At 33.6% G+C, this 22,982-nt stretch overlaps 1 long non-coding RNA gene across 1 annotated transcript; it reads right to left on the bottom strand.

Moving 5' to 3' along the window:
• Window positions 1-73: 73 nt before the first annotated feature.
• LOC149807805 (uncharacterized) lies at window positions 74-22,815 on the bottom strand. Its single transcript, XR_016417402.1, has 2 exons — window positions 22,281-22,815; window positions 74-1,457 (listed from the first exon to the last, which is right to left on the bottom strand). It is a non-coding gene; the product is annotated as an uncharacterized LOC149807805 (long non-coding RNA).
• Between the last annotated feature and the right edge of the window lie 167 nt (window positions 22,816-22,982).

Here is a 22,982-nt window from a genome sequence, read left to right as displayed (position 1 = left end):
AAACAATTTATAAAAAAAATAAAACACGAGCCATGAGTTGGATAAAATTTGAAAGGAAATTCACGAAAGCTACATGTCTATTACAAGTTCAATGGAGTTTTTGGAAAAGTAGTAATGGAACTGACATAGGAACGATGAAGGAAAGAAAAAGTATTAGACATACCATTTATAAAATCTTCAGAGATATAGATGTAGAGACAGAGACAGAAGAGGAATATTTAAAAATAGATCGTGCCCTTTCACACGAAGGAGAAAGTTTGAACTGAAAAAAGAAAAACACACGTCTGCAATGCATTATTCTTAACAGATTCATGATGGATAAATAAGAAAAAAAAATATAAAGTAAAGCGTCACGAAATTGATGACATGAGTGATTAAAGTTTAAGGATTCTGGATCCCTCGTGTAATATTTTAAAGAAATGCAGTTTATTATTTAATAGATATGGTCGATATGACTAAATATAGGGTCTGTTGTACCTATTTTCTAAATGTGGTTTATAAAATAAGCCAAGATTGCTCTTTAGCGTTTGAATACGATATATTACTTAATTTTCGTTAACATAATTGTCATAATTTTTTACTTGTTTTATTGATCTATCAATTACTATATTCAGTGTATGCGTGGGATTAGTCGTTGCAATTTTATAAATTTCCATAAGACCATGTTTCCATAACCTATCGCGAATTCTCGACACAATAATCTCTACGTTTTGTTGTAGTAATACCTCAGTTCTGCATATATCTCAGCGGCTTGTATGATTATGAAAATGAAAGTTGTTAATCAGATAATTTTTGGTGTGTACCTATCAGATAATTTAATAAAATCACTATCATTGACTACAAAATAAGAAATTGGTTCAAATTTTAACCGTTTTAATACGTCATAAATCATGAACCAAATTACATATTGATCAGCTGATAGGCGTATGAATATTATTGTTTTATTAATGAAGCACGTAAAACAACACCCATTTTAATTATGACCACTTGTCAGTAACACGAATTCTTAGCCGCATGTGACAGCAGACCCATATATGTGGTTTACAGTTATTTTTTTTTGTTGCTGTAGGGTTTAACGCTATTTTTCAGCACACGATAGGCTATACATGGCGGCCAGTATTAATGGTGGAGGAAGAACTCGGGAAAACCTCGGAAAGAACCACCGACCCACGAGAAGCTACTGGCAAGTTTTCTCACATACCCACATTAGCCGAATCCGAGACTCGAACCCACGCAGACAGCGGTGAGATGGCAGTGATCCGTAACGGAGAGCGCTTTAGACCACTCGGCCACTCGGGGCCCCGATTTACAGTTATTGTGCAGCTGTCCAATTTTGCATCACGAAAGATTTCAACAACTGACCGACTCTAGAAGTTTCTCTCTGAACCCATGGTAAGCATAGGTTGAACTATTTCGGAGGTGACATCGTAAGAGGCTCCGATGGGAACTTCGAGAACCTGTGCGAAAACGAAATTGAGAATAGAAAAAATGGCGGACAAATTCATAACACAAAAAAAAATACACTTCAGGATGGGCATATGTAAATTACACAGCACCTAAACACTTTCGGTATGGTACTTGTTACGACTCTATGGTCTTAAATAAGTAACAGAAAGAAGCGAAACCAGCAAGTTTTAAAAAAATAAACAAATTATTTTTCCAAGTCACAAAGTGAAAATTGTAGATTAACTTACAGTATTGTGAATTAAATTCCAGATAATCCTAAATATTATGACACAAGTACAAGAAGTATAGTGTTATGAATTAATTCCGATGTTGAATGTGATGATGTACTAATAGTCTTGCATAGGTTGATGTACAGATAGTCTCGATGTATCACAAAGATATAATCCAGACTGTTTGAATTCACGATAATAAAAAACAGTGTTTTTTGTCCAAAATGTCAAAAAACACTTTGTAATTCAAATTATTGATTTTTAATAATGATGTCTCGTTAATTATATCTGAACGAAACGGTAAATAATTCACAGGAGTTTAAAGGAGGAATGAAACAATTTTGTTTACCTCAACCTCATAAAAATCTAAGACAATAAAATCACCAGGATGTGTGTCAGATGTTCTCTTCCAGAACATTCTAAGTTTGTCAATAAGGCTTGACATTGAACTCAAATGTCAGTACATAAATTGCTTCTTTTAAATAAACATTACGTATGCAGTCTCGTATGCCATTACTACACTATCCTCAATCACGGACAAAAGATAAACACACAATAAATTGAATATACATGACATAATCCACTGGTATGGTACATTTTCAGTGATATAAGGCAGACTCCATGCATTCTATCTTCTAAAAATCAACGTCTCGAATGTACGAAATATTGACACAGTCCCACAAACCTGCCGTTTGCTTTTCTTTGCTGATGAATTGTTCTCACGTAAATTTTCGAAACAGCATTATATATATATATATATATATATATATATATATATATATATATATATATATATATATATATATATATATATATATATATATATATATAAGAACTTCAAATCAACCTCAAAATTATATCAGATTGATTTCAGTAAAACAGAAAGTATATTAATGCCGCCAAATCGAATTCTACAACAATCAAAATAATGGCTCTCTATACAAAAACGGAATCATGATATGTAAATCTTTGAACAGACGTTCTCCACATTATATCTCTAACCTAATATAATTCAAATTATCAGATACTGAACGTAATCTCCGATCAACAACTAACAACGATCTCCAGATTATGTGGTTGAAAATCAGACTTTTCAAAAGCCCTTTTACTGCGTCAGCATCTACCTTTCAAAATTCCTTGCGCCTGAGGATACGTAAATTTCAAATTCTCTTGCTTGTTTTAAAACCTCATTGAAGAAATCCTTTGTTGACCAGCTAAAGTGATATATTAAAGCCTACCAATAGAGAAATTTATCATATTGTCCCGAATATGTGCATGTTTTATTCGACGTATGTATATATGACTTCTGACACGCTGAAATGTGTATACCATAGTACAGTATATTGTTCATATGTGTATATGTAGACCACCATAGTTACACGTATTCATTCATGTTGTGAGTAAGTGTGCAAAGATAATTGATTGTGTGTAGGTTAATTTTTAGAAAGTAATTTATAACATAACCTGTTATAAAAAAAATATTGAGGACAACATGGCATACTGGTATTTCATGAAATAAATCAGGGCTAGATGGGGGGGGGGGAGGAGGAGAGGTTTTCGGACCTATTCACTCACGCCCCACCAAATAAAGGTACATGCACACAAATGTACAGTCACGTGTCACTTGAAATTTGAACATCGTTTTATTCTATTACACGTTTATCGGGTATTATGCAGACTTTGAATAAATAGACACAAAGACTTTTGCTTTGGTGCCCTTTCGAGGAAAGTCAGGGCCCTTGTGAAATTTTTGAAAAACAAACAATACTTGACATGATCTGGACCTATAAAATGTGTTATCCTCGTTAAATAAATGTTTAAATGTATTTGAAACAGAAACTAACAATCAAATGCCTCGACTCGTAATATACCATCTTTCATTTTCCAGTACTGATATCAAACAAATTACCAAGCGCAGCTCACCGTTTTTGTTGTTGTTTAAGCTGGTCGCCGATTGGGAATTAGCTGCCTTACATCATCTGAAAACAGTAATTGAGTCTGCCTAGAAATTAGAAATTTACGGTAAATTGATTTGAATGGGATTTGTATTTCCAAGTTAACGCCATTGCAAAGGAAAGTCTCCATTCATGTCACTTCCAGTCGTCCTTGCTCATCTAGAACTAAAATCTTTCATTTGCCCTAGAGGACACTCCTTAACTGAATCCAGTAATTTGTCTGACACATCCAAAGATGCAAATCTCTCTCTCTCTCTCTCAATACGATCTCAATACGATCACGATATAACATGTATCCCCAGAATAATCAGTATGGCAACCCAAGAGATTTAATGAATAGAAATACAAGGTCATGGATAGAAATACAAGGTCATTGGTTCTAATTTTTATTTTAAGACATTGTTGATTGGATTGGTACCTCTTTTACGGAACAACAATACAATGTATGCTATTTAGAGCCGCTGCAATTGGAGTAAAATGCCATATACAAGGACACGCCGTGGTAGGCAAAAGGGGCTGATGACCAGAGATTGTATGCAATCCGATCTTGAGTCACTAGAAACTGGAACATATTTACAAGGGAAAAAAGTATTTTTTTTAAAAAAATCTTAGAAGACACAAATCGGCAAATTAATCTGAAATTGGTATCAACCTTAAACAGCAGATTAGGAACGTTATCAGGACTAATACATGTTTGTATATTTGTTATGGAGATTCAAATTAAATTAAATACAAAAGAGAAATTTTAAATGGCTCTTGGTAAAACAAAATCCAGCTGAAACAAAATTTAAAGAATTTAGCTACTTTTAACATAGATTTATAGCGTTGTTCGTTTTCAATGTCTGCATTTCAAACTTACGGTATTAGGTTAATTTGCTGAGCGCTGAAATCGTTAGAAACTGAAATTAGATTTAGAGCCCAGTTCGGAAACCCTACAAATAACATGACAGCGTCTCCACAATTGCTAGAGGCTGTTGACATGTGCATGACAGCCGATGCCAATCAACGAGTTCAGTTGGTTGGAAAATTCAGATATCAGGAGAGCAAATAAATTCCGCTTTTTGTAAGGCGGGATTTATTTCTCCTGCAGGCCTTCTTTCAGGCATCAAAACTCTCCGTGCCAATCTTCCGCCCGACCGAGTATTAAGGCTCCTTTGCATTTATATAAGAAATATTAAACAAATTCTGCCCAGTGTTGATCTCCTATGCATGATATCGGTTGTCTGGGAAGTTAGTCTATGTAAAGCATCATACCACTGTGCTGAACCATCGCAGATAATACCTGATCGACTAAAATAGTGTTGCAATACATTTGGGCGAAACGTGACCCATGAGTTTTTATTTATTATAAACTATCAAGAAAACTGAAGATATGATGATGGTAGCCTCACTTTCCGCCTTTATGCTGGTGGCAGCTGGAGCTTCCATGAGAAAAGAACTTCAGCAATGTAAGCCTACTACGCCGGATGTACTGGGGCCATATTACTTCCCAGACCCACCTAAGAGGAGACAAATATGTACCGATGATCCAGAATACAAGCAACGACATTTAATGTTAGTTGAAGGATACATTTTTGATGAAGATTGTAAGAACCCGATTTCTGGAGCCAAAATTGAGGTATGGCAGGCTGACCACGATGGGCATTATCTTTTCCGGGCCAACTGCCGAGGCTACATCGTTTCCGGTGAGACTGGCTTTTATGTCTTCCTGACAATACATCCAGGAAAATACGCCATCAATCGTAACGAAACCCTGTACCGACCTGCACACGTCCATTTCCGGATTGTAAAGCCAGGATACAAGACCCTTGTCACGCAGATGTATTTCCATGGAGATTCGAACCTTGGTCCAAACGATGCATGCAACACATGTTCATCTGGTAACCCAGATCTTGTGGTGCGCCCTCAAAGGGTCTGCGTGGATGAGTCCCAATCACATTGCTTACATGTTGTTACCTTTGACATTGTGATGCAAAGAGGAGACGGCATTTCTGTCGTGCAGGACGAGGATGACAATTACATTGAGCTAACCGACATAGTTAAAGCTGGAAAATGACATTTTAGTGATGGGGATTCTTTTACGTTCCTCCGTTGACGACAAATTGGGAATGATAAGATACACAGCATAGTCGTGATATACCGGAAACAATTTATTCGGAATTAACTATGTTTATTGTGCACATCATCATTGATAAAAAAATGTTCCTCAAATTCTTTGTGTTGTTGGCTTAAAGAAATCAAAAATACTTGCAAGGGACGGGTGCATCTGTTACGTAAGTTTCAGATTCTTAAGATGGTGTCAGTTGTTGATTAATGTATATTAATATAATCTACTCGTGTTTATCAATTATCATTATTTAACACACAATACATCATTTGAAATGCTATATAGTACATGTGCATCCATCTCCTTTTCAAAACGAACAGCACATATTTTTGTTTACAGCGAGAAAAATGGGCATTTAACATATTATCAAATGTTCAAAGATATCTGTTAAAAATTTAATTTATTTCAAGCCAATTTACAACAAATTCCAGCAATTTATAGAATGCAAAATACCACGAAAATTTTGTACAAGGCACGTGGTGGCATTCAGCGGTCATTAAGAGGAAGGGATCTGGAGATAGCGGATAAAAGCGTATGCATTGACCTGACTAATAATACCAATGCGCGGATCGCGTGAAACGAATCTGGGGCCACAGGGTTACAAAAGTATAAATCATGTTACTTCATGCTTCTAGATAGAAGATAATGCTTGTGCATTAGGTTCGGACTATTTTTGAATCTTGGGGTACTACTGGACGCGTTAAGTGTTTGTACATGTTGGGGTACTACTGGACGAGTTAAGTGTTTGTACATGTTGGTGTACAACTGGACGAGTTAAGTGTTTGTACATCTAATACGTTTGACTTATTAAAAGCAAGGTGGATGAATTGTACAACCCAGTATGCTTGAAGATTTATTCAAAAGTTTCTTGAGATTAGCTGCTAAATTTAAAGGTTTGAAAACGAGATAGCTGATTTTAAATTTCACATGTACATTTCCTATAGTTGACGTATATTTTCCAAAATTATTTGTTATATTGAAAAGCGGGTTTCATACTGAATACACCGAATTGTATATTTTGCTCAAATTTTGAACTATCATTTGAAATTTGTCGTGATAAATATTACAATCATTCACTTAGTTTCTCCAGTTGTAATTCAAACTTAACAAATCTTCTAGGGACAATACCTGATGAAGCGAGAAGACACCTATGTGTTCCCTTAGTTTATCTAACTATATTATACTTACAGAAAAGAAAAGATGGCGGGGGGGGGGGGGCATTGAATTTTTATCTGTACACACAATGGGAGCTAGTCAGCGTTAATTAAAAATGAAAGCAAATACATGTATTGTGTTAGGTTAAATCACGATGCATTATTACGAGAAAATATTGTTATTAATATAGAGTTTTGAGTTCATACTAGATAACATTGCGTTATTGTTACAAGATCGCAATGCTTTATTACGAGAGAGTTTTGCGCCATTACTAGACAATATTGCTTAACACTGCGTTAATAAAATATACCATCGCGTTATTTCGAGATAATACTGCGTTAGTACGAGATGGTATCGAGGCGTATTTCTGATTTGCGTTGATACTGATTCACAATAAATAGCGGACATGTTGAACATGTACATGGTTTTTTTTAAATATAAAATACTAGAACTATTATCTTCAAATAATCAAATTGTAATAAGTATACGCACACTGCAAAGAAACTTGCCGATTTCCGGGCTGTGTAAGAAGAGATAAAAGAGCTAATTTCTATAGTGAAAGATAGAGATGTTTAGTTTTTGCTTGGATACAAATGAACGTACACAAAGAATTGATTGTACTTTTACGGCGCACCAGACCGTAAGGCTATATAGGGCATAGATGATAAAAACGTTTTTTTTCGTTTTTTATTTTACCTTGAAAAACGCGTTTTTTTACGTTTTTTATTATTTTTTTGTGTTTTTTATATTTGATACTTCCATTTTTTTATCATACAGGCGGTCCTCTGTCATACTCTAGATAACAAATATCGATCAATAATGAATCTATGATGCTAGCCTACGATACTTTACGTAAACTTTAAAACTGGTATGTAGCGTGTAAATAAGTAAAATATTGATTTTTGTGTTGCCTAAAAACTACTGGAACGTTTTTGTTTTCGTTTTTTATTTAATGAGAAAAAATACATTTTTTTTACGTTTTTTATTTTAATTTTAACGTTTTTAACATCTATGATATAAGGCCATAGAAAAAGTTATATGTATTATAATTTACAGTTGATACAAGGTTTATTATCGACCAACGATATTAAAATCAAAATGATGAGATGGTGAGGGTAGTATATAAAAGTTTCTGATCAAAGGGCATGTAAATGGTGTGTTTCAACGAATATTTTGATGAAAAGATACTTAGGGTAAACGAATGTATATACATTACATAAAAATACTCAAAGTGATATTATACAAGTTACATCTTAGAATAAATGTTTACTTCTTTCAGGAATTTTAAAATGCAAGAGATGTTTACTGTATCAAAAAGTTCCTTCATGTGCTAAACATTGTAGCAACGATCCTGTGCAGGTTGGAGATCGAGACAGTCTATGATAAAGTGCTTCACAGTGAAGGGTTAATTGAAAAAAACGCATTCAGGTCGGTCTTCGCCTTTTAGTGTGTGTGTGTGTTTAACGTAGCTTTAACAATTTTTAATCAATATCGCCACGATGTCTGCAGTGTGGCAGTTTATAGTAATGCCTAGCACTGGGGCATCATGCCGCCAAGGTGTAGCACAATTCCCACCCAGTCACATTATATATAAAGATTCTTTCGAAATACTGTGCACTGACATGGGAGTGGAGGAGGATACAATCATATACAAAATACAAGTTTTTTTCATGACAAGTCGTCAAGACTATCGTGCCGGTCATAATATGCTGCAAGCTCTTTTCAAAAAGACAGTTACTGAAGGTTAGCACTCTCTCTCTCTCTCTCTCTCTCTCTCTCTCTCTCTCTCAGAAATGTGCAGATGCACAAGAGCGTAGATTAAATAAAAAAACTGATAAATTTCTTTGAAAATGGAATTCAGCCATTAATAAATAGCTTGTGTAAGAAATATTTTTACTTGAATTTGTTTTATTTTATTTTATTGAGCTTGGATTTTTAAGAAAACCAGGAGCATTGCGTATCGCGAAAGTCTATAAGACATAGACAGACTTTCTATACCCGTATCTGTATATCCAACATGGCTATCTAAAAGAATCATGTTAGATGTGTTATTTCTTTTTCGGTATATATATATATATATATATATATATATATATATATATATATATATATATATATATATATATATATATATATATATATATATATATATATATATATATATGTTTATGAAAAGGTGGCCTTGCGAAGTGTTCTCCGACTTTGGGATCAAGCTATTAGGGGTAAAATTAAAATAATTTACCCCACCATCGCCCACCACCCGAAATTGCTGAAGAAAGAAAACAGAAAACATCAACAATAGCATCAGTCGGAGAAAGAAACCCTGCGGAAGATCGAATGAGGCTGTGTTTGACCAGAAGTTGATGAAATAAAATAAAAAGACCGCGAGAGCTTAACAAGGAAAATACTTTAGACAAAAGTGTTTAACCTTTGAAACCATATAAGTGTAATTTGTATAGAAGCTTCTAGTGATCATGACTTTTCTGAAATCCAAAAGAATTAGGAAAGTCTGTCTATTTTCTTCTATTACTGCATACCGACTTTAAAGATTTATCTACACACATCAAGAGATGGGTCTCGCATGGTTTCATCCTTGTGGAAGCCATGTTGTTCATTAAAATGTTTCGTTATTGAGGCGGTCACAATATATTCTACTATTTGTATAAAACAGAAGTAAGTGATAGAGGAATATTTTTTATGGCTTTAAATCTTCACCATTTGAAGACTTCCACTCAAAGAGTGGAGTCTTATGTCAGGATGCTGTCCGTGCGTCTGCCCGTGTGTCTGTTACCAATTTCGTTTGTTCACAAACATTCGAGATTTTCCCCATATACAATCACCAGACTTTGTGGATCGCTGGCACTTGGGTAAGAAAGAAGCCTATCGCTTTCAGTGTCACAAAGTCAATGAAGATAGATGATTTCTGCAAAACAGCATTATTTAAGCATGACAAGCATGGGGGAACTTTGTGAATGGCTTGCACTTGTGATATAAAAAGGGATATTGATGTTGGGTTTGAAAAGCCAAAGGTTAGGGTTACTGTCATTGAAGAAGTAAAAATAACATTAGTTTATACATCACGTACCTGGAGTAATCATAGTGGATGACATGCACTTGGAATAAGGAAGAAGTAGTTTGATTTGGGGGTTTAAAGGTCAAAGGTCACTGTGACTGAAAGAAGAAAAAAGTTTACCACATAATAACATTAGTTCTACATCACAACACAGGACTAGAGAACACATTTAACTTGTACATGTTGAAAGGGAGAAGCATGTTGATTTGGAGATAAGAGGGACATAAGTAAATACATAATTTTTGTCGATGTTTTGTCGCTGCTCATTTTGTTGTAGTCAGCATGCCAAGAAAATTAAGACTGACTTATAGGCTAGGTTCGCAATAAATTGGTAGCTTGAGATTCTTAATCTATGTTCTGTTTGGGACATGACTGACTTTTAACTATGACCCGCTGGGATAACGTTCTGACAGATACGTTAACGCAGGGTCAGGTGGAGGAGATGAAAATTCCGGGAAATCTTGGGCCAATTTAGATAAGTGTCATAAAGTGACATTTTCAGGAATAATTAATAATAATAGAGGACTAGAGAGAATTATTTTGACTTCGATGGGATAGTTCCAATTTTGGCGGAGAGAGAAAGTGTGTGTGTGTGTGTGATATAAATTTTTAGCGTAGCTTTAACAATTTGTTAATCATATCACTACGATGTCTGCAGTGTGGCAGTTTATAGTGATGTCTAGCACTGGGGCATCATGCCAGAGACATGTGGCATCATGACCTACCGAGTCACATTATCCTAAAACCAGGCCGACAAGTCCTAACACTAACCTCTTTCTGCTGAACGCCAAGCGAAGCAGCTGCTAGTACCATTCTTTTTTTAGTCGTTGGTATAACTCGATCGGGGTTCAAACCGGCGACGTCAAGTATCCAGGGCGGACTCTCTGACTACTTAAACTACCGGAGCGGTCGATATAGAAAATGATTACCGACTGGCTAGACAAAACTGGGAGGGTGGTTGCCCCAGAAAAAATTCAAGGTTAGAAGTAATTTCCTTGCGCAATTCGGCAGTCCAATTTTTTCTACAGAAAAGGAAATCTTGGGGACTTCGAGGAAATCAACAAGTAATTTCTCTTCTTAAATAAATCGTCTAAGGAACGTGAGTCTTGAATGTTGAGGACACGGGGAAGAGAGATTCGGCTTCATAGAAAAGGTAGTGAGTTTCGTTAAAGGTAGTGAGTTTCGTTAAAGCACAAGGAAAAATAGCTCCATACGTGCACCATGTAGTAGGGAAAGACAGCAGACAGCCAAGTTACGATTGACGACCCGAAGAGGCTGTGCAAAGAGAAAGAGAGAGAAGGAAAAGATATATGGTAACGCTGATCTGTCATCAACAGTAATTTGGAAAGGACCGGAAGCAATCAGGTTATGCTGACATGCCGGCAATTTGAGTTCGATCATTCACTCATTTCTATTATGAAATTTGTTTTATCGGAATAACAGAACGGCTAATTGCATTTCACATATTTTTGGGGTATTCTAGTTCTAAAAGAATGTGTATAATTTAAATATCACCTTCAGTTTCATTTTATTTATTTAATTGATTATATTTTTATATTTTACATACGAGGGCTCGTGTTGTTTATTCTATATATTTGCTCAGATCTATGTTACTCCATCCTTTAATGTCATACTTGAAATTATTGTTAGCTCAATCCGGACAATAACTCGTCGATGATCTCCTAGAAAACAATAACCAATGGAATCATATAACATTACACACAGACCTTCCACCTACTCGGCAGGGTTAGAGTCTTGCCTGACATTATTCTATTGCAGAAATTAAAGAATCTTTGCTTAAGCAAGAACAAATATATTTTGATCCAGTATTTGTAGTAAAAGAAATAATGGAAATCCAAAATCGGAAAGAAAAAAACAGACGAATACAACTACAGAAAGAAAAAAACTTAAAGAGAAATGAAAATAAAGAAAGAAGAGATAGAGAGGAGATAGATGCAAATCCAAAAAGAAAGAGACAGTGAAATACAGATCCAGATATAAGAAGTGCAATTGAAATTAAAGAAATTAGAACTAGCAAGTGGAATACACCCAATTCTACTTCCGTTTACACACAAGTTCAGGTTTTGATGTTACCAGAAAATTTGAGAAGGCCAGGAGAGCATTTGGACTCTTCTTTTTATTATTACAAAGCGTATTTCTGGCAGCGAAATATAGGCCCATTTCTAATTAATTGTTTGTTGAATTCGTTTATCTTTATATTTTAACATGTTCGTTTTAGAAAATGTAAAATGTTAACTTTCAATTGGCACTATTTATCCAGTATTACAGAAACACCATTACTGGACTTAAAATACATTAGGCAATAAAATGGAAATTCCTTTTAATACTATCAAAGTAGAGGTACTATAATAAGTTGATAAAAGTCAAAGTTGATGTTTTTGTTTAATATTTTCTTCCCATAATCTAGTTAAATAATTTTATCCTTGTCCAGCCCTACAAGACAGATTTTACTGAGTGACTGTCACAGACTTCGAGTATCCATGGACTGAGGCCAGTGTAGGTACTAGCATGCTGTATGCAACAACAATTACTTTATTAGCCACTACAGACGAGGGCTATTATGAGCTAAGCACATACACAAGTCAGTTAAATATAAATGTAGGTCACAGTGACCTTCTTTTGCTGTAACGGTGTAATACTAACTGAGATGCAAACATTGCTTGTCTGATGATTCTGGTATGGTTTTCTGGGTACAGAAAACATATTCGGCCGTGACCCTAAGGCTGTAAAATGTGAAACAGAGGTCACAGTGAGCTTATTTTGATGAAAGGGCGTGATACTGATAGAGATGCATAAAAGCTTCTAGTTGAATGATTCTAATACAAACAGACATTGAGAAATAATCTTAATATACCAAAGTTCTTAGCACAGACTGTATATGAGCATGTATAAAGTTAGCCCTCCTCCCCAAGGGGTGGGCATTGTGAATCCGACTCCAAACTGTTGCCTGCTACCCAGGATGAGAGAATGATTCAGCGAGATGGTATATAATAGAGCTGGGTAACGCGAACAATTTTGTACTGCGTTATTTCTCAACGTACCGAGATATGTACCTCGGTATACTGCAGTTATATTAGGGTCCAACAAATCAATGTTCTGTGGAATGAACCTGTCAATATTTTATTTATTTCCTATGTCAATAACTGAAAACATCTTGGTCTAATTTGCAGTCAAATAACCCCATATTATACCCATGATATTATTAGGAAAAAATATTAATTATCTTGAGATAAAAGAAAAGAAAACATTTCAGCTCAAAAGAAAATCACAGTCGCAACCTCTAATTAAATGGTCAGTACCGCACAGTAGATGAAATTGCTATGTATGTGTTATTCTTGCAGAAGTTGCAATATAAAAACTGTAACTAAATTCGGATGATTTAGCATACACTATGGCTGCTACTGCGAAAGACATCGTGCTGGTATTAGAGAGACTATTGACAAAAATGTGAAGCGTTAATACTGAAGCCTACAATTTTCTAACTAGATGAAATGTTTAGCGGGACGCCAAAACCCGAGCAAGACATTTATCAGAGAGGGCCAGTAAATGTTAAACATACTTACTGAACAAATGAGAAAATAGTTTGTGAGAAATTGCACATATTTCCGACCGAAATCAAGTTCGCTTCTGAAAATCGCAGTCTTACAAAGGAATACATATACTTAACACGCATGCTAGTAAACATGTTTTCTTTGTTTCTTTATTTTCGGGGTGGGTGAGTGGGTTAATCCGAAATCTTTCCGAAAGATTTTTTTCCTGAATCTGATTCATAATTTATTTGGCCACCGTGTTGACATATTTGAGATGTATCATGTATGTGGTTAAATGATCATAGAAAGAATTATACTTGTCACTATTCATTTGTAACAGGCACAACCATATTGTCATAAAAATATTAAAATAATTAATTTAAAGTTTTTAATTTTTATTTTGTCATGAATAATGAAAACCCGTTGTTAGTCACTAAAATCCTTAAATGATTCGGAAATTTCGTACTTTCCTTACTTTACGAAAGCTTCCGACGTACCGGTATAGTGTGTGTGTGTGTGTGTGTGTGTGTGTGTGTGTGTGTGTGTGTGTGTGTGTGATTTGGATTTTTAACATAACTTTTAAAAAAAGTTCATTCATATCGCTACAATATTAGCAGTGTGGCAGTATATAGTGATCTCTAGCACTGGGACATCATGCTCCAGTTAGGTTGCATGATGTCCCACCCAGTCATATTATCCCGACACCAGGTCGATCGGTCCTAACACTTATCTCTTAATGCTGAGCGCTAAGCGATGCAGCTGTTAGTACCATTTGTATACGTCTTTGGTATGACTCGACCGGGGTTCTAACCCGCGACCTAACGCATCTAAGGCAGACACTAACCACTAGGCAACAATAGCGGCCTACCGGTCCAGTGAAACAGTACCGTGTATATATATATATATATATATATATATATATATATATATATATATATATATATATATATATATATATATATATATATATATATATATATATATATATTGTGAAGAAACCATTGGAAATGAAATGTAAGACATACTCAGTAAAATTTTGCAATAAAAATAAAGGAGAATGCTATATGTGATGGATGGGCCAATGTGAACCCTCTCAACGTTACGTTTGATGGCACTCTGACATGTGAAAAACTTAAGTTAGTGATTATAGTAAATTTCGTTTGGCTGTTATCGACGCTTTTCTGATGTGGCACTCTAATACACTATACTTCAGTAAAACATCGTTGTGTTAAAAATGAATGACGTGCCTAAAATACCTAGTAATGACAGGATATATATGAAGTAGGCAAACAACATGCCTCTTTGTCATCAATATTAGACCAACATATCCAACATTTTTTTTTTGAAATTCTTTTAAAATGTTCAGGCAGGCTGAACACCTGAGTGATGCTATCTCTGAATTTAATGGAGACATTTTGGAGTTTATATGCCCATATGCATGTCAATCATTACATTATGTAATGTCAAAAGTACGCGAGAGCAAACACACATGAAAGAAAAGAAAATGATACAAAAATTTGCACAGAATGTTTATTATCTCAATCTTAATGGCATGGACATGGTCTAGAAAACTTTTTTTTCAACTCAACCGTTCTAAGGATGCTGACGGGTAAAAAAACCCCAAAAGGCCCAAGTGGCTCTGAGAGTACTCACCAGGCTGACGTCTATCTAGCACCCAAACGAAAGAACAGACTGCTGTCGATCAATATTGGTGAAAATCTGGAATTTGTTCATTTATTGCTGCTTCTTAAAGGATGTAAATTTTCTAGGGTCAGCATCCAGAAAATTGCAAGATAGCGCGTTAGTAATTTTTAACGGCATTTTATGTATGAAATGCCATAAAATAATGCATCGAGATGTAATAACATGAAAACAATACATATATCAGACATTTAACACTCATGATCAGGGAGAAGTGAAACCCGCTAGTTTTTGTAAAATTCAACAATTTATTTTCCAATAATACAAAATGAAATTTTAAATTAAATTTAAAGGTCTAAACAATATTGTGGATTAAATCCCAAACAATCCTAATTATTTTATAACAAGTCCAAATTATACAATATTCATAACGAATCTTGAATGTCCTGATATAACAGACATCTTGAATGTGTTGATGTAACAAAAGTCTTGATGTTTCTTGATGATACACTCTATACTGATTTTAAATGAATTCACAATAATCCCCAAAAGGTGTTTGTCCTAAATGTCAATAAGCACTATGTAAATCTGATGACAAGTTAAAATAAACGATTCCTCTCAAATTATATTTTAATACACCTAAAAACTATGATCATAGAATCCATGCTATTAAGATATTAATTAATATTTTGACTAAACCTCTTTTATATCCATGCCCACGACCTAACATGCAATATAATTTTCTAAAAAACCTTGGTCATCTTAATGGACAATTATAGCAAACTGTAAAAATGTTCACTTCTAGAACTTTCTAAGGTCATAATCAATGCTAGGTCTTGAACTCAAATTCAAGTAAACAATCTATTTATAATTAACAAGCAAAACGAACACTGGTACACACTACATCAATCATGGTCAAGATCAAGCACAAATATACATAACAACTGGGCAATAAGAATGGGGTCTCCTGCAAAAATCTCCATACATAAATTTAATTTTAAGTCACATATTTGTTTTCCGAAATGCAATACTTTATTTCATCCACATATAATATTAATGATACATGTTTCCTCAGCTTCAAATTATTGTCTGTTCAATTTCATCCCTAATGTGTATTTTTGTTTTCGTTGTGCTAATTTAAATAACTTGTTTTGTTGAAATTCGTGAATCCCGTATTCTTAAGTATGGTTCTTGTTTTAATGTATTGAAATTTTTCTGCAAATCGGAAAGCTTAGCATAACCCAAACTAGATTCAGAATAGTACTCATCATAAGTTACTTCCCTTGCTGGACAAATTGCGAAGTACAATAGTCCTGTTTCTGTTAACAGTGGCTATACTTCGATAGTAGATAAGCATCCTTTGTATCAGTTTTAAAGCCATCTATGCCAGGATTCATTCTGTCACAATTGGTCAAATTCTTTTGAAAACTTACTGAGAAGAAGTCATTCAAACAAATGTTACTATTAGCAATGACAGGATGTCGAATGGCAGATTTGCATGATTTAAGCAAAGTTTGGAAGAGCCTCATGCCAGGATGTTTTCTGACATCTGTTTAGTTTTCTGCTAAGCAGTTCTTGAGAAGTTGTTTAAATATTTAGATGTGCTTGATAATGGTAGCCATAGTTGATGGTGGAATGGCACCATTTGATCAAATAGTAAACATCTCTATGTCAGATTATCATTGTCTAGAAGCAAGAGTTTACTTGGCAAAAGTCACAGGCTTTGATAACATATGAATACATCCAATATAAGCATAGTCATGCATTAGTCAGTAGGGACATTGCTTAGCCATTACACCGAAGGCCTTACATGACATGCATGCAGTTTATACATCAAACAGATACACCAATAACTCCTCCTACAAGCAATAAGCAAACCAATTTAACTGATTCTGTGCAACACTTGATCCCTAGTGAACAGCCAAGTTTGGCCTGCTTGTATTGCCACTTTGTTAAATAAAGCCTACATTTCTGCTAAAGCATATGACTAAGCATGAACTATAGACATTGTCCATATTTTATTAGTGTAAAAAAGTAACCTAGTATCAGAGAAAAAGCAGAATGATCATTTGTTTGCATGATTGATCACTACAGAGATAAATTACTTGGAAGGTTGTTTTGTTTTATTAATTCTTTCATAACTGAATGTCAACAAGATTGGCAGGAATACATATGTTGTTTTTACAAGGTAAGTATATATCTGAAGCAATTAAGATACAGCAGGTGACATTGGCTTGTTGGCATTAGAATATCTAATATTTCATCCAACCTTTAGCTACAAAATTTGATATCTAAATTGACAGTTAGGTTTGTTCTTAACATTTTTCTTCAAGTAGATTAATTATTGCTGTCTTTAAAGTTTCTTTATCGAACAAAACACATTCAACTTTTCAACATTTGCATGAAATGACAACGGCTAAGGATCATGAGAAAATTCAATATGTAGAAAATTCATTTTCATATATGTTTATTTTGGTAATTTCTCAATGATAATTTATGTAAACCAAGTTATTTCACCCCATTTGTTTATGCACAAATGTTGTCAAAACAGAATGTTAAATATGTGCAGCTTACAAGGGATATATATATATATATATATATATATATATATATATATATATATATATATATATATATATATATATATATATATATATATATATATATATATATATATATATATATATATTGCTATAGAATATTTTAGAATAAATGTTTTGAAAGGAAAAAAAAAAACACAAGTTATGTTCATTATATTGTTCCCACTTAGCAGCATAATGCGGCAGAATGAAGTTAGTTTTTTTTATTATGTACACTGAAATGACCTTACATGCCAATTTATAGGAATTTAATCAAACTTGTTTCGTGTGATACCTTTTTTGGTTTTGTTCATGATCATCTTTTCTGACTTTGATGTTTTTAGAGAGCCTTGAAAGATAAACATTTTTAGATTTACTAAATGCATGTTTTTTTAATCTAAAATGTTCTTTAATTCAATTCAGTAATGGTCTTATGTGTTCGTTGAAAAGGTAATTTCATCCTGGAAAAACCCATGGAAATGACATAGAAATTTATCTTTAGAAAAGCTTAATAACCGTGAACAACATTACTATATCACTCTGTTATTCTATGATTACATCCTATATCGTAATATTAACGTCGGCTGACACTGATGTGCACTTTTGTTAAGGTTTTGGTTGAGAAGTGAGTGTCTATGTATGCATGTTTTAATAGTTCGATGATTATTTGTTGCTGTTATTATATAATTGTTTACTATATTTTGCTGTTAAATTTATTTGACTGCCATTATGTGTAATATTATTGTAGTATTTGATATCAGATTTTAATATTCATGTATGAGCAATAATGATTGTTTATTATTAAGAAATTTATAAATCGGAAATGGCATTATCGTTTGTCTATTTTTGCTTATACTAGTTAGACATGATCTCTTTTATTCTTATTTTCTTTCTAACTCATCATACAAATTTATGTTGTTAATTTTTGTATAATAACCTCCTAATTCTTTTCCAATTGTGACTTGACTTTCATTGCAACCACAACGCAATAGCGGTGCCTACAAGGCACAGAATATAACAAATGTCTATTGAAAGCATAAATTATAATCAGCGCAAAAAAATACGCATACACGTGAATTAACGATATCGAATGTATGTGAAACAGGAAGAGTCAATAGTCTTCGCAAATGAAAATATTCATTCATCATAAATGAAATCGTCATTACTTAATTAAGGCATTACCATTACAAAGTTGGCATGCACAAACCATACGTGGGTGACACTAACTCGCATTCAGTCTTGATATGTTCTAACAAAGATATTATTGATTCGCTTTACATACAATGGTTTCTTACACAATTATTATTTGCCTTCTTTGTTCATTTTACATAGAACATGTAGTAGCGTGTCGCAGTTATTTTCATGATCACTTGACGTACGATTGTGACATACTCCACAATGATTCTCTACTGCAGATTATTTATAGACATTTCACAGTAAAACAAGTATTTGATTTTTACGTATTAGTTACTTTTATTAGACATGATGCTAGTAATTGGTAATTGATACATAAATGGGCCTTTTGGGGTCGGGATTTTTAGGACCGAGTCTTTTAAGTACTAGTCCGTTTTGGTCTTGGGGCTTTTTGGTACCGGTCCGCTTTGACCCTGATCCATTAATAAGTATAGTATCGCCAATTGTTTGGGAGTTATTTTTTACAGCACCCTTCTGCTCACCTTGTTGATATTACAATTTTGATTAATTAATTTTGTTCACGTAATTCTTTTTCAGTAATGTTATGACTTTGTCAGTTTCTTCCATCGTGCCTAGGTTTGTTTGGATGTAGTGGATTTAATTTCCAATATTCGAGTTGATGGATGGGTGATGATAATCATCAACTGTGATATTGAACTCTTCAAATGTCATAGAATCACCAAATGCATTATCTATGCCTGTAGTATAGACGGGAGACTTTATTAGCCACCCATAAGACACTCTTTGTTCATGTCTCAAAAACAACACCCTACCTACCCACCCTACCCCCACTGGAAGAATTTAAGTTATTAAAAGTTTCAACCCTAAGGCCACGTATTTGTCATTTTCGAAACAAAATAACGACACAATACGCATGATTTTTATTGTTTGTTTCATTCTCATTCACCTACAAAATAAATAATTTTCAATTTTCAGAAACCAAAATCTTACCATCTACCTACACATAACAAAAATAAGTTAACAAGCACATTAAACCTGTGGTCACTACTGAGTCTTTCTAATTTTCTTTAACCATCTGTCTGTTCCAGTCCATGTGCAGACCACCGCAAAATATTTACAAAAATAAATTCAAATTCAAGCGGTTATTACCCTTACTACCATTGTTAAGCCATAATCCTTTCTGCCTACAAAATGAACTCGAATACCGACTATAGCTCTTTAATCCAGATACTCTTAAAGTTTTGCACATAATATACATTAAATAACTAACAAAGTACTGGACACCAACTCACATTATAGTTAGTAATGATATATAAATTGGAACATTAACGACTTGATTAATAATTACACTAGGCAACACATCCTGTATTATATTAGGGTTTTGAAGACTACTTGTCGATTAATGTCTGCTGAAGGTGTTAATAACATGGCAACATCTGATGAGAAACCAGGATGGATTTACTGTTTTCAAGATTGCAAATGACTAAAAAACAAGCAGGATATCGAGGCCAAAGTCAAAGTATAAGGTCAAATGTGATATACAATTTAGGAACTGATGAACAATAGAGAACATCTATTAAAAGTCTTTTTCCACTGTATAAAACACTGATAAACGTTAATTAAAAGGTTAAGTAGAGGAGAATAATACATGGACTCGAACTAAAACATTACCACAAAATTAAATTTCAGCAGTATCGAAGAATATGAGCAATACTTATGCATACAAGAATGACGAAAATGATGAAGGTATTGTAATCCTTGCAGTCAAAACTAAGCCTGATTTACAATACATTGATCAGGAAAAAAAATAAACAAGCGTTCTTATTACGACAATAGTTGCAGGAGCTGGTATATTTTTTAAGTGAACGTCGTGTTTAGTTTTTTAAAAGATAATTTCTTTTCAGACATTTTTGTATAAAAATACATGATATAGTAAATTATCGTTGATCAAGCAGTTGTTGCAATAATAATCAGCTAATAAAGAAATAAAAGTTTACAAGATGCTACAAATGTAGCTATTTAGTTTATCGTTTTTGAGACACTGGTAGAAAGTGAAATTTACCTTAAAACTGGTTGTTTCTGACTCGTACAATTAATTTAAAAACAAATACTTTATATAATAGGACATTACGTTGTGGGTGTTGATGCCCGAAAATTATTATTATTATTATTATTATTATTATTATTATATAATGCAAACCGTAAGTTTAATAGGTTAATTATGATTTTTTACATAGAATTTGAAAACATAATATTTATTGGAGTTTATCTTACAGCAACACTTGAGAATCTCACCAAATTTGATAGGGGACTTACTAGCTTCAAAACCTCAATCTTCTGTGGATTGTTAATTTAGCCATCATTACTTAAAAGAGAAACCAATAAAAAAATAATAAATGAAAGAATTTACTAATGGAGATGGCTGTTTACAAACGTATTGTTTTTCATTTAAATTTTCAGCTTATTTAAATGATGGCGACCTGCTATCCTGTATGGCTGCTTTCAGTAAAAAAAAAAAAAGTACAAACAAATCTTTTCCTAGACTGATTAGATTAAAGGACTAAAATAAATATTTATAATACAAACTAGAAAAACAAATTCGCATGGGTTCTTAAACCCCTTTAACTGGCCAATTGCTATTCATATGAATTTTAGGAAAATCATTTGTCCCTAGGTGTGTGATATAAGGTCCACTATGTCTTCTTCGTATATGGCATGATGGATACTATTTCATAACATCATAACCAAGCGTTTAGTTACCTTTACAAATGCAGAAGCTGACTTAATAATTTTACAGATCTAATCAAGCCTTAAACATGTGAAAACATGTCCAAAAGCTCCGTAATCGTTGTCTGTAGAACTTTACGAATAAACAGCGTTTAAAAGTCTGTCGCTCACAAATGTTATCGCAGCAAATGTCTATGTCTGCCCCACATATAAATGCGGAAGTGACGTATCACTCGATCGTTTTCAGTTCTTAGAACAAGCCATGAAACAACTTGCAAAGAATAAAAACGACACATTCGCTGAGATTATACAATAGTTTCAAATACTGGGGTCAAATTTTTTTTGGAAAAGAATTTTTCTTTTACAATTACATGGATTATTTTCAGTGTTTGGAGTACCAAAGGTCGATACCTTTTTGTTTTGTGTCCTATGGATAAAGATAACTGATGTGTGTCATGAAAATATATAAAATTGAAATTTATTATTGATTTACTTTATTGCTACATAAACATCAAGTAATGTATGTTATATGATATTTTTGGAAGTGTCTGAATTTTTGAAAGAACAATTGCAAACTAGATCCATCACATTATTACAATGCACCGGAACCAACACACATTACTTGTTATTAAATAAGTACAGAATAATTAAAATTACTTACAGACTTAGGTGTATTCCGGATTGTGGAAATCAGGGTTATTTGGCATAATTTTGCAGTAGGTTCCAATACAGAAATAGCTGAAAAGAAAAAACATCAACAGCAGGCAAATTTTTTTAAATAAAAAAAAAACAAATGAAACAACTCATTCAAATTGAATGTGTTTTAAACCATTAAATAATAGCTTCGAAAAGAATCACAAAAAATCAGTGCCTAACGATATTGTACATAGAATAGGAAAGAGAGATAGTATATGCACTATTACAGCTTGGAACAAGGCTTCAAACCAAAGAATATCTACATTGAACTGGATATCTCTCTCAGACAGATTGCACCCATGACTTTGTAAATGATTTTTTTTTGCATTCAAAATAGACGTATGTATATCACTTTGTCGGAAAATCAGGTAGAAAATCTATGCGATTGAATGAAGGTTAAAACATGTGGTGATGAGATGAAATTTTATTGATACAAGAAAAATGTACAAGATAAGCACTTAGCGTTAGCCAGATTCCTAAACAAACATTAAATTAATCGACCTCACACAACAAGAACTAATTACATGACCGACGTGTTACTGTTACTGCACGATTTCACAGTAAATTGTGACAATTGAGGTTGTTAACTTCATATACACGTAGATGTGTGTGTACAGATATATTACACTTTTGGATGACATATTTGAGTCTCTACCTTTGATTTCCT

This window comes from Sinohyriopsis cumingii, chromosome 1 (genome assembly GCF_028554795.1).
Source record: "Sinohyriopsis cumingii isolate HCF-2022 chromosome 1, ASM2855479v2, whole genome shotgun sequence".
NCBI lineage: Eukaryota > Metazoa > Mollusca > Bivalvia > Unionida > Unionidae > Sinohyriopsis > Sinohyriopsis cumingii.
Note: the sequence above shows the minus strand (reverse complement) of the source record. Positions and strands in the feature narration are given on the sequence as shown.